The sequence below is a fragment of the Callionymus lyra genome, chromosome 17 (genome assembly GCF_982586985.1).
Source record: "Callionymus lyra chromosome 17, fCalLyr1.hap1.1, whole genome shotgun sequence".
In the NCBI taxonomy this organism is placed as follows: domain Eukaryota; kingdom Metazoa; phylum Chordata; class Actinopteri; order Syngnathiformes; family Callionymidae; genus Callionymus; species Callionymus lyra.
In genome coordinates, this window is record NC_141834.1 from 5559020 (window position 1) to 5571918 (window position 12899).

Below are 12899 nucleotides of genomic sequence, written 5' to 3' on the forward strand. Positions count from 1 at the left end.
GTTGATGTGTATGTTTCTGTATTGCATTTATTTGTGTGAGTTGTGGTAGTGTGCGTTTTCTTTTTGTATCTGTGTCAGATCGATGTGTTTATTGTGTTTCTACGGTAGTCTGTCTATGTTTTCTTTGTTGTTATATTGTGTTTGTGCTTTTGTGTTCATGTGTGCGTGTCTCTGCGCTGGTTCATATTCGTTTGGGTTGGTGTGTGTCTTTCTGTGCTGCGTATGTGTTTTTTGTGAGTGTTTTGTGTGTGTTTTTGCGTTGGGGTGGTTTGTATGTGGGTTGGGGTGGTACATGTGTTTCTCTGTCTGGTTGGTGTGTGCTTCCGTGTTCTGTATGTGTTTCTGTTTTTGCTATGGTTTGTGTGTGTTTGCACCGTGACAGTGTTTGTACTTAATTTGCGTATGTGTATGTTTCTGTATCGCGTCTTTTTTGTGTGTTGTGATAGTGTGTGTTTCTGTGTCAGGTTGGTGTGTGCTTCTGTTTTTTGCTGTGTGTTTATGTGTTTCTGTCTTGTTATGTTGTGTGTGAGCCTCTGTGTTTATGGGTGTGTGTCTGGGTTGAGGTGGTTTGTATGTTTGTGTACTATTTGTGCTTTTGTGTTTGTGTGTGTGTTTCTGTTTCTGTGTCAGGTTGATGTGTGGTTCTGTGTTGTGTGTGTCTTTTGGTAGTGTGTTTATCGGTGTTAATGTGTTGTTATGTTGAAGTTATGATTATGTGTTTATATATGTGTTTCGGTGATTTAGTGTTTTCTGTATTGTGGTAGTGTGTGTTTATGTGTTGATGTGCATGTGTCTTTATTGCATTTAGTTGTGTGTGTTTGTTTCTGTATCTGTGTCAGATTGGTATGTCCCTCTGTATTGTGTTTCTATGGTAGTCTGTCTATGTGTTTTCTTTGTTGTTATGTTGTGTGTGTGCTTTTGTGTTCATGTTTGTGTGTCTGGTTCATATTCGTTTGGGTTGGTGTGTGCTTCTGTGTTGTGTATGTGTTTCTGTTTTTGCTGTGATTTTTGTGTGTCTGTGCTGTGACAGTGTTTGTACTTAATTTGCGTATGTGTATGTTTCTGTATCGCGTCTTTTTTTTTGTTGTGGTAGTGTGTGTGTTTCTATGTGCATCTGTTTTTTGTTGTTGTGTGTTTATGTGTTTCTGTGTCAGGTTGGTGTGTGCTTCTGTTTTTTGCTGTGTGTTTATGTGTTTCTGTCTTGTTATGTTGTGTGTGAGCCTCTGTGTTTATGGGTGTGTGTCTGGGTTGGGGTGGTTTGTATGTGTTTTGGTGTACTATGTGTGCTTTTGTGTTGTTGTGTTCTGTGGCAGTCTGTATGTGTGCTTATGTGTTTTGTGTGTTTCTGTGTTATATACAAAGTGTGCTTTTGTGTTTCTGTGTTGTGTGTGTGTTTCTGTGGTAGTGTGTGTATGTGTGTCTGTGTAAACACATAGATAAGCAGGACAACAAACCGCAGAAACTAAATCTCTCGACCATCGGACTAAAAGCACGATCTGTGGAGGGAAACTACAAAAAAAGAACTTTTTGTTCTTGAGCCCGGCTCAGAAAAAAAGAAACTCTTCCAGCAATAATTGACTATAATGCAGCAATTTACCTGCATCTTTTTTTATTAGAGCCACAATCAGGAGCCGACGCACAACGATCGCGCTGCTCCTCTGTTTAGTTTCCCTGGCAGTAAAATTGGACGAGTAAATAGATAGAAAGCTTTTATATTATCCTCCACGTTGTTGTGCTGATTGAGGACGAGGAGTCCAGCAGGTGAGTCGTCTCTTTGGAGATGCAGAGAGAAACTCATTCTTCCTCTCAGGATGTGGAGGAGAAGTTTTTTAGGATGAACAAACGATGAGGAGGACTCAAATGATTTATTCAGTTTTAATGACACGTTTCAGAGTCAACTCACCAATGTATTCATCAGAGAGCCGACCGGAGCTGGACCCTCAGACTACAGTGAGTCACTCAGAAGTGGGTTTTAGTGTCAGAATCTCGGCCTCAATTCACGATCACTCGTCTGCCCCGAGGTTTTTCCGCAAAATCTCCGTCCCGACAGAAGGCAGACCGACAGGTTCAGTCAGCCGTTCAGCGGCGAGGACGACACAGACGCTGAGTCAGATCTGCCGACGTGACCGCGGGAGGAGACAAGACAGTTACCCTGAACCAGCAGACATTTTTTCAAGGTGAAATGTAGGCATTTTAGGTGAATCAGCGGAAAGTCTGGACTTGAAGGCGAGTCCACAGGTCGTCGCATGTAAAAGTGACATGTGGCGAATGGAGGAGGGTGGGAGCGGGTAGATGTCACAGGACTGAGCTGAGAAATGCAACAAAAGCTTGATTCCAACCGTCATGAAACAAGAATAAAAATGTTTTTTGTCAATTTCTGTATCACACACAGTTATAATTTGATTTGTAAATAAAGAAGAAAATAGGGACGCTACACGTTAACTTTACATCAACAAATTGATTAGCATTGGAGATGGCAGCGTAATAAACTGACTCAATTCTAAAAGACGACAATGACTCTCAGACACAAAAAAAAAAAAAAGAAGACAGATGGCCTGAATTTGATAATGATTGCTTTGTCTTTTTTTATCTAGCCATGTTACTGCCTTTTTACAAACACCCTTCCAAAAAACGCAATGTAACCTAAATCCTTAATAAATAAAGAAAAAATCTGTGAAATGTATGATCTCTAATTAATTGTAGTATTTACACCTAATTAAAATGCAAATTATTTTTTTTCTTTACAGATTTTTACAGATTTCAGTCATGTTATACTTGGTCCATGAGCTAGTCGTTAAAAGTGTCATGCGAGATTAACAAGGAAACCCAGGATAGGAGAAAAATGCATGAGAAAAATGTTTAAAAAATGTTATACAATTTCAACAAAAACCACAAGTAAAAAAAACAACTGATACTTAATAATTAAACAAGTGTATTTTCTTCCAGTCCGAGATAAAATGTTAAATAAATCCAAACAAAACAGGCAATAGTCCAGAGCAGTGTGACTACAAGACACACTAAAAGAGGGGAAAAAATTAGTAGAGTCGATAATCAAATTAGAAACTCACCAAAACAGTAGTAAAATAAAAGCGCTAACGAATAAGAGACAGGAATAATGAAATAGTCCAAGAAATCACAAGTCCATGGGATCAATGCACCGACAAGTAACAAGGGGAATTCAACGTCAAACAATGCAGAACGGTGAACGGGCTGATGCCGGTCTATGGGAAGTCCAGCGTATATAGAGGGAACTCTAATTAACAGATTGCCGGCAGCCATTTGTCATTAGGAGATCTTTCCACACAAGGGAAACAACAGGAAGACTCCTGAAAAAAAAATAGTGATAGATGGGTCACAATGAAAAAAAAATCTATCTATTATACACTTTAAAATATATTTTCCAAAGTTGGATTAGATGATGTTTGCTTGTCCTGGAAAGATATTCTTTATCACTTAAACATTCATACGTAACGAAAAATTTTGCAAACACAACAACAATACATGACAGTGGTTACAGAGTCCAACTTAGGAGGACGGTGGACGGATCAGCGGGGCCAGCTGTTCAGGGCTGCCTTGGCTGCAGGGATCAGGTTTTTCCCCAGCAGAGTCTTCCTGAACCTGGGGCTCCTGTGCCTGCATCCTGAGGGTAGAGGGATGATAAATCGCTTGAGAGGGTGAGTCATGTCGTGGACTATGGAGTTTGCTGGGCGGGTGATGGACTTTTTGTTGTGCTGTGAGGTTAGGTGTGGGGAGGCCTGTGATTTTAGAAGGTGTCCACTGTTTTGACTGTTTGGGTGTTTTATGAAGGAGGGTCTCTGAGGTGAAGGGAGTTTTTGTGGCATTTATGTATTTTTTAAATTGTAGCCGTTTATGAAAGAACTATCATTTTCTGTTTCGCTATCTCTAACAGTTTAGCGTATGATGGATGGATGGATGGATGGATGGATGGATGGATGGATGGATGGATGGATGGATGGATGGATGGATGGATGGATGGATGGATGGATGGATGGATGGATGGACGGACGGACGGACGGACGGACGGACGGACGGACTATTAATATAAAAGAAGAAAATAGTCACGTAAATGCTTCAAGAATGAAGCTGTTAGCATCAACCTCCAAAAGAACACGAAAAGCTAATTAAAAGTGAATGATTCAGAAAAAAGATAAAATCTTGACGTGTCCTTGACAGTTGACCTTTTGAAACAAGTACATTAGTGTGAAGCAGCAGAGTCATCCCGAGGTCACAATGCAAATACATCTGGAGTCACAGTGAATAATAATCAGAAAAAGATCCAGGAGGAGAAATAACATCCCTGGAGATAAACTTCCTCCGCCTGATGGATATCTCCGCGGCAATTAATCCGATAACAACCAAAAAAAAATACACAAACAAGAAGAGTTTGACAAAAGAGATAAGAAGCTAAATTTAGAAGTTCTCTGCTGAGATTACGAGTAATTGCTGAATTTAAATGACACCCAGATCACACCTTACCGTTTCATTTCTTCCTCCAAATGTTTCCAAAACAAGCGCATGACGTTGAATCTTCTCTTTCCTTTAATTAGCTGAAAGCCCGGAGGACAAGTTCGGGCTCCTGGTGCTCAGTGTGGCGCCTCCGTTAGTTAAGAGTTTAGCTTTTTCATCCCCCTTTCCCCGTCATGTGTTTCCACAATTTTTAATCGTGTTTGGTTTCCAGTCACTTTGTGTACCTTTGCTGCACTCAAACACAAACACAGATCCATAGGCTTCATTATACAAGTCACACCATCTCTTGCACGAGTCATCTTCCACTACACTGATCCTCTTTCTCCAGAGAACTAGGGAATTTCTCCCACTGTCTTTCTATTAGCAAGAGTTTCCTTTAATGCTTCCGAGATCGCTGGAATGTGGAGAATTGTAACCTGTTCTTGTTAAATATTTTACTGAAATGGATTTTGAAATGAAATTATTATTGTCAAAAACGGTTTACATAAAATATTATATTATCTTTTCTCAATGAAATGCTTTAATAGTAAAACCCAGCATTGAATCAAATCACAAAATAAATAAATCACAATAAGTTTTCATTAAACAATATGTTTTGGCATTGCTAGGTAAGGTTGGTAGCAGGTTTACAACAACAGTAGCATTTTATTGTTATAATTGTTATTGTTGATTTCAGGTGACATGATGAAAAAAGCGTTTTTATACATTAATTAGAATCTTTATTGACTTGAGTTTATGCAGAAATATGAGCCATGTATTTCAGCTAGCCTTGTGATTGTTTATTCGCCGCTGCTAGTTAGCGATTTTCGGTTATGCATGACAAATATGCTTTATTCCAGTGAACAGAAGCTGGTCTCGAAACTTTCCTATACCTTCGTAAACCTTTGGGTAGTTTATTTACTCTAGTTCTGGAATCTAAAGTTAATGATTAGATGAGTTCAACAGTTAACAGGGACCTGGCTGCAGCTAGCATCCGCTCATAAACAAACACTAAGCTAGTTCAAACTGCACATTTTTTATCTTCATAGTTCAAGATAAAAATGTGAAAACATGAAACTTGAAATTCTTCAAATCATTATTTTCAAAAATAAATTACATTATCTATAAACTAATATGTTTTGTAAAATGTTGATTATTTTTTTTCATCATAAAAGAAAATTGCTACATTTTGTTAAAAGATTAAAAGAACATGTTTTTTGTTATTAAACCGATGGAGAAATGTCCTGAGCTGAATAATGTTTCTGAAATGTATAAGGAACAAGGGAAGTAGAGATGTCATGTGCCAGGTAGTAACCCCGACATTAAAGTTAATAACTCATTCCCTTTTTTGTTTGGTTGAAACCATTGAAATAAGATAATCAACGGCTTGTGAAACTTCAACAAAGCTATAACAGGATCTAAAACCTCTCTTTTTCAGAAAGGATTCAGACGGACATGCAAATAGGGTTTTGTATTGGCAACAATCTGGTGATACAATATGTATCACGATACTGGGGCTTCGATATGATATAAAAAGTAACAAGGATATTTTTGTAGTATTGTCGAGAACTTGACTCTGGTGTTGCAGAATTTACAGACCACATGACTCTTGATGAAGTCGGAACTGATTTCATTTGTTTTGATACTAAAAAATGTCCAGTAATCGCCTTTGAAAAGTTGTTGGAGTCGACTGTATCCTCTCATCCTCATTCCATCACCGGGATGTTGCGGGTTTTCAATGTTCATTTAGCTGCCATCTGGCGGCCGGAAGTGTAATTGCAAAAAAGTGAATTATATTATTTTAGACACACATTACTTAACTATAAAAAAAAACATTAAAACGGTAACAAGTAAAGAAATTAATAAAAAAAATAAAATCAGCCTATAGATATCAATACAGTATCGTGATTTTTTTTGTTGTGATATATCGCCATTTAATACGTCTTTAAAACTACTACATTTGAACTCTGTAGTATTTTCTCTCTTGTACAACTAAAATAACTAAACAAACTAAGTAGCTGGCTTTCACTGACAAGATCTCTGGTGTGGATCCTCAGTAAACAAACTAAACACAAACACAAGCTGGGTTTAGTAAACAAAGAAGTACACGACGAGCTAATGTTCACCTGCCAGGCCTGACTAGCTGAACGTCTGCTTGGCTGCGGGCGGAAACTTCCTAACCATCGAGCGTAATGACAAACAAAATGAAAATCATCCACCATGACGGAGACACAGCCACAACAGGTGCTTCTGTGGGACGCCAGCCAGAGGAGGATGAAGCAATCAGTTGCCACGGCGATGAAGAAGAATTAAGAAAAGTAATTTGAAGAGCGTCACTTACAGGGAAGGAGAGGTCTTTGTATGGTGTATATTCATGTTAAGATTCCTTCATATTTAACGTTGTATTTGTTATAATGTTTTATATTTGTTTGTCTGATGGAGAATAGCACCGACATGTGTGGCTCTAGTAGTTGACCAGGTTTGACTCATTCAAAAACTCAAAAACAAATGAATGCCATATTTTCTAAAAAAAAAAAAAAGGCTTCGTTTTCTGCTATTAATTAAATATTAATGGAAAAATATGGATACTTTGGCAAAGAAATGGATTTAATTTTCAAAAGTCTCCACCAGACAAACATTCAGAAGCACCGGCGGCGGCGGCGGCCTCATGCTAGTCTCTCCCACCAGGTGTCCTGACAGCTCAGTAATGAATGGCAAAGACCAGCGTCGCCATGGCAACACTCTGACACAGACCAGATAGGCTGAGTTCGGTCAGAGGGGAACGGAAAAGACTAATGCACCACCGGAGAACGCTGGCATTTTCTGGAGACGTCATATTTCACCAGCATGTCGGTGGTACTGATGTTTATCACGGATTTAATCACATATGAGCCAGTTTGTGCTCAAGTATTACTTCATTAAATAATGAAGTGAAACCTGCTGCTTTAAAAAAGATCATTTAAAAAAGATATCTGATAAAACACTTCCCACTGTGTCTGTAAGTGCTTTTATTTTAATTAAAGTATTTTATTTCTATTCATATCTTTGACTTTTTTTGTCTCCAACCAAACATATTTCCCAGAATTATCTTCGCAATTCAAAAAATAAATTTGATTTCACTTAATATTTTGTCTCCTATTTTTCCACTATTTTTCAACAAAATACATGGACAGTGTTAGAATAAAAAAGGAAAGCCTATATTTTTATGCAGATTTATGTAGTATGTCATTACTACAAGGTCAAAAGGTTAAATAACAGAATCTCATTGGTAACAATTTAATAATCTGTCATCCTATTAAGTATAAATCAACATATTCTACATCTTGCTTATTCATATTTAACATTTATGCTTCTTAAAATAAAAGATCACAACAATCAAAGGTTCAATTTCACTTTCTTATTCCATTTTCATGCTTTCAGATACATAAAGGAAATGTTTAGAAGTGTGTAAATGGTGTACATTATTAAATTATTATTATATATAAACAGGTATTTTTTTCAACAGTACTGATTTTATACTATATTTTCTACTAATTTTCTATCTGTTTTTATTACACTCTGTGATTTTATTGTTCCTTTTATATGTTAATTGTTCTTGTAAATCCTGAAAGTTTCTATTCAATAAAATGTTTTATTATTATTTGTATTATTTTGTCTCAGTCTCCATTGCACACTTAATTATTGAACCAAAAGAATGTAAAGTTTACCGTATTTTAAATGAGATAAAAAGCCACAAAGTCCTGGAAAGTTTTTTAATGTGAACCGTGAAAATTTTGTCAATTTTTGGGTAGATCCGGATTAAAACAAATATATTTTTGCTATGATGTTACTGTTTACGTTTGGGCCCCCACTTTACTAAAGGACGTGGCCCTCATTCATGAAACTCAAATTAATCAGATAAAGTTGGATTTGAAAACAATAGATGTGAATATGAGTGAAACAGGATCAAACCTGCCATAAATAAATACTTTTTGTAACCAATTTAAAACGTGTTAAAGGCTCCAATGTTAACATCTCTGAAGGCGATTTTTGTTGCACTAATCTTGAAGTGAAATCCCTGAGGATTGTTTAGGAAAAAGCAAGTTTCATCTCCGTTCTCCACAGGGTCAGAAGGTTTAACACTAATGTGAATAAATGAGTTTATCATTGGCGTGCCTCTAAAAAAGACATCTGGACCGAAGCGATGCGGCGACAAAAATCTTAAGAGCCAACAAGAGCGAGCCGGGGAGCAGAAGATCTCTCCTTAACTCGCTCCCAAACCACCGAGGCCGTTAATCAGAGACCCAAACCGGCCTGCCCTTAGAAGCCCCTCGGCGCCACAGATTGAACCTGGATGCGCTGCAAAGGGACGTTTCTCTCTTCGTCAGCTAATCTATGAAGACTGATGGCCAAAAGCAGGAATCGGACGCTGAATCAGGGAAAAAACTGTTCCTATAAAATAAACTTTCAAAGTGAGATCCGCCTCCAACTGTCAAATTGTTTCTAAATATATATATTAAAAACTTCTGCTTAAAAACCTATTTTCCGTGTCATATTTGAGGGTCGACCGACACTTTCCTGTGGACGCTCACTCACCACTAACAAGGTATATTCTGTGGAAGGTTTTCTGTCACATTCCACAAGATTTTCTTTTGGGTGAACAGGGAGCTGCCGGTAGTCATGTAGGAAACTTAAAAAAAAAAAAAGTAAAAATAAATACAAACAAATGTGGATTCATGGTCAACTAAACTTTTAATAACCCGTTTCCGCCCACGTGAGTGTAGCATTGTTATCACGTCTGCTGTGTGGGAGCGAGAGTATCGGTGTCTCGTGAAGCAGGTCATTTGCTTCATTCAGTCCAAGTGACAGACATGAATAGACGCGTGATTTCAGGGACGCTAATGAGAAGCTTGGCTCTTGAAACAAAGACACAACAACAACAAAAAAAACACGAACCATCCATTTATAGTTATTTTTAAGCTCTGATTTTAAGATTGAAACCGGAAAATAATTCACAAAAAAGAAAAGTTTTGTCAAGAAAACTTAAAACAAAGCATGATTGACATTTGTAAAAATGGACAAGAAGCTACTTTGTTATACGTCATTTTTTGAAGTATTGTGTGTGTTGTGATTATAGCCGACTCTCTCTGCCAACGAATTAAATTGCATTTATACCAGCATGACATTTTCATTCTGTTTTCTGATTTAATTTTGTTGTTCACTGATGCCGCACAGGCACTTGTGCTTTTATTCCCGCGCAACTTTGTGTTATTTTGACATTGTGTCACTCCTTTCTTCACATGAAATGTTTTGCTGCTAATATTTTCTGAATAATTTCAGCCAAAAAATAATAAAGTAAAGGTGTAAAGATGTTTAACCGACAATATATATACATTTTTGAAACATTAAAAAGTATTTAAATATAAAATGATAAAACCCTTGTGAAAATATATCCTAAAATATATCAGATATTTCTTCACACTTTCTGGAATTTATCTGAACCAACACTTTAATCATTAAAGCAAAAATATGTGCGCTGAACATAATGTGTCTGGCACCCCCTAGTGTCAGAACAGTGTATCTGCAGCACATGTGGTGGTCAAAAGCAGAGTGAAAAGATGATTATATTCCATGTTAATCTTTGTATCCTTTTCCTTTGTTATTTTTCTTTGATCTATGTTCTTTATCTTTAGATTTAGATCGTGTCATCTTGCTCTTTCTTTTTATTGCACTTTGTTCTTGTTTTATGAATTATCGTCTGTGTTGCTGTGAGCTGGATAAACAATTTCCCAAGAGGGATAAAGTGTATCTAAATCTAATCTAATCCAATCTAAAGATGCATGTTATGAGAGACACACACAATATGTAAAAAAAAAACATTTGACTATTTCAGGCAAAATTCGAATTTGTATTTTCAATTAAATTGTGACCCATATTTTTTAACAAACTAACATTAAAGGGGATTATTGTCACTTCGAAATGACTGAACCTAAAACCTTTAACCTCCATCTAAGCTAGCAAGTCAATATTTCATTTAGAACATTATTTTTACTATACAGTTGAAAATATTGAGTTTAATACAATTCTCCATCTCATGTGAAAGGTTGGTAACATTTCACGTTATTTTGAAAATAAACTATAGAGTTAATGTTTTAATTGTTTTTTTGAGCTCTAACATGAAAAGAACAAACAGTTTATTTAATTTAGTAACTAGTCATTTGTACGGGGGCTCTGAAGGGTCAACAATTATTCTGAGAGCAAAAAACAAACAAAAACAAAATACATTTCAAGCAATAATAACAGAAATTGAAGTAAGTAATGACTAAATGTGAATGATGAAATAAAACGTACATGGTTGTCCATTTTTTTATGTGGTATTACAAGTACGTAAGTACTAGTGAAATGAGTAGTACCAGCAACCTACTTTTTACTACTGTACAGTTGATGAGGCGACAAACAGCGACAGTTACATAATTCTCTTTTGCTCAAGAAGCAATTTAGTCAAAAGTTCGTCTCACGCTCGACACAAACTTCTCTAAACTTCCTCCTCGCACGCCTCCGTAAGATCTCTGTGCCTGGATCCTGTTGATCAATTATTAAATGTAACGATCCATCTCGTCTGACAGGACGTCTGTGAAGCAAATCGACTCATTTGATCAATCGATCCAGTCAAGTTTTTCCAGCGGTTTTGATCCAAGTCAGGCTCGGCCCAGTTCTGCCAAGCGTCTGACACACTCGGGCGGGAACCAGCAGAACCACTCAGACTCACAGGGAAATGCTTGAGAAGCAAAGAGGGAAATATAGAAACTATTGTAGACGACAGTCGGACTCGCTGTTACTAAAACAAACTAGCATCATACTAGCATCATGCTAGCATCTAGCATATGCTTTTCAGAAAACCTCCACCAATAAAGACCTGATGTCATTAAAAACGTTCTCCAGAGATCTTCAGCTCTTACTTTTAATCCATGGGTTCAGACTGTTGGTAATAAACATTACAGTAATAGTTATAGTATAGTAGTAAGTTATAGTAGTAACAAGGATATATCTGTAGTATTGTCAAGTACTTGACTCTGGTGCTGCACAATTTACAGAATAAATGACTATTGATGAATTTTCATTAGTTTTAAAAACCAAATTAGTCCAAAGATCAGATTTAAAAGCTGCTGGGACAGACCGTATCCTCTTGTCCTCAGTCCAGGATTTGAATATTACTTTGGATGCGGACCTTATGCCTGCTGCCATCTAGATTACGTGAATATTTACATGTTTACTGTAATGAAAATAATATATTGAATTATTTCATTTTAAACACACTCGTTGAACTGAAAAACATATTTTTCACTATGTTTAATATAAAATGTGATTTGATAAAAATATAACACAATATATATCTGTATTGATATGTTCTAACACCCCTACTATAGTTATGGGTCAATAAAAATCATTAAAGAAATCCTGTTGTGTCAGCAAATTACTTGTTTTTATTAACGTTATAATGTTTTAAATAAATGTTTTTGATTCTCCAGATGACCATCTGGATCCGCTAATCTTTTGAAGGATTGTTACTCAAGAGACAAAGTGTATTGTGCAAGAGAGTTCGGGAACAATCCTAAAAACCTGCTACCCTATCGAAGGTCATTGGAATATCTTATTTATTAGATACTGTCATAGATATTGTGTGTCTTTGTGTGCCCTGTGACTGACTGGCATCCTGTCCAGGGTGTCCCCCATCTCTCGCCTGGAGATACTGGGATAGTCTCCAGCCCCCCTGAGACTCCAATAAGGGATTAGGCAGAAAAGAAAAACATCAATAATCTACTGTAAAAAGAAATGGTGAGGCTAGTTTCATACAGGTGTTATAAGAGAGTTTACCTCCAAACACTTACATCAATTAAAACAAAACAGTCAAAACTCAACTGCCATTAATACGGTGGCTCTGAAGGGACAACAATTTCAAAAACTCACGATTGACATTTCATTGCCCTTCTGTTTTTTTTGCAATCTCAGTTTTGAGCTTTTATTTTGTAAATTTGCTCTTAAATTGTGTTTTTAGGACATTTGTCCCCCGCAGCTTTTGATCGAAAAATATGCTCACAAGGCTTTGCAGAACATCTACCCTACCTTTAAATAGTTTCTCTCACGTTCAAAAGAAACATTTCTTAATAATTGTGGTAACTTCACAACCAAATAAATGACTCGCCTCTAGTCTGGTGCTGAAAAAGTTGAGGAGAAAAAGGAGTCAAAATGGAGTCCCTGGAAAGCCATCAGACCAGCAGTTTTTGTTTTTATAAGATAAATGATATCTACAAGTTTTTTCCCAGAATAAGAGAAGAGTGTTAGTCCCAAATACTTAAAGCAATAAATCGCACACCTTTCAAGATAAACACAAGGATACAAGTATGGTATGTTTATGTGACACTGAAGAACTCACAAAGTAAACGGAAAAATCT